Genomic DNA, 1,150 nt, shown 5'->3' with positions numbered 1-1,150 from the left:
GCCTTCGATCGCACTCAAGACGACGGGTTGTGAAAGAACGATATTGTTAACAACAAGTTCAAGGACAACGTCTCAATCAAGGGACACAACCGAATTATGTTGACTGGGTCGCTAAAGTAAACCCGAGTTCATATAATGCACTGCATCCAAAAGAACTAGCCCCAACACATGCATCACTGGGATGTTTCACTAGATGGAACACGTGCGTGACATTAGGATCCTCCAACTCCTCTTCGTGAAGGAAAGATAGAATTCGTAAGCAACCACAAAAGTACGTTTAGTGGGTAGGCAACAAAGGGACTAATCAACCAATATCACCCAAGGCAACGGGTGAAAATGGAAGAGATGCATGCTTGACCGTTCGATACGCAAGGCATGGAGCCGGCCAACAGGTGCATCTCGATCACAACTCACACACCCTCACGTTCGCAAGACACCACACCACAAGACGGTCCACCCCCCACCTACCATGGGAAGCAAGCAAATGGAAACATCAAGTGGCGCAGAGTCAAGCATCGCTAGGCATGAAAATAATTTTCCACAATATCCGAGGGACTAGCTGCCGAGCTGACCAACGATCAGTGACGATCGTGTATTGGTTTAAAAAAACTCAACAACTATGAAGAGGCTAATTGTGCCATGATAAACATGCTAACGCACGCACCATGTGAGGGGGGAGGCCTCATCAAGCTCCCGTTAAAACATGCCAGTGTGGAGCTGGCCGGCTCAAGGAGCACTCCCCCCCTATAAGAGGTTAATATGCAAAAGGCAAATTTGTACAAGTAGATACACTTTTTTTGAGCTGACATAAGTCCATATCAGGAGCTACACATCGAATTTTGATGCCATTTTTTGCAGTAATTCTTAGAATAATATTATCTCCTTGTTTACCAAATTTTGTAATTTTTCTCGAAGTGGAACTATTTTTTTATTTTTTTTACTTACCGCGTATGTGTAAAATCGGGGAAATAGAAAAGCACATGTAGACTCCGAATTTCGACCTCATTTTTTCCAGTCCACAACTAAACAATATCAGGAACCTCCCGACAAAATTTCATTCCATTTGGCCAAGGTCTTAAATTTCACAAAATTTGGCACCAAGCTATCTAGTCGCGGTGCACCGACCAACTCGGCCAAGTGCAAACTCCAT

The sequence above is a fragment of the Vigna unguiculata genome, unplaced genomic scaffold (genome assembly GCF_004118075.2).
Source record: "Vigna unguiculata cultivar IT97K-499-35 unplaced genomic scaffold, ASM411807v1 contig_266, whole genome shotgun sequence".
NCBI classification, from domain to species: domain Eukaryota; kingdom Viridiplantae; phylum Streptophyta; class Magnoliopsida; order Fabales; family Fabaceae; genus Vigna; species Vigna unguiculata.
This window is presented reverse-complemented; position numbering follows the sequence as displayed.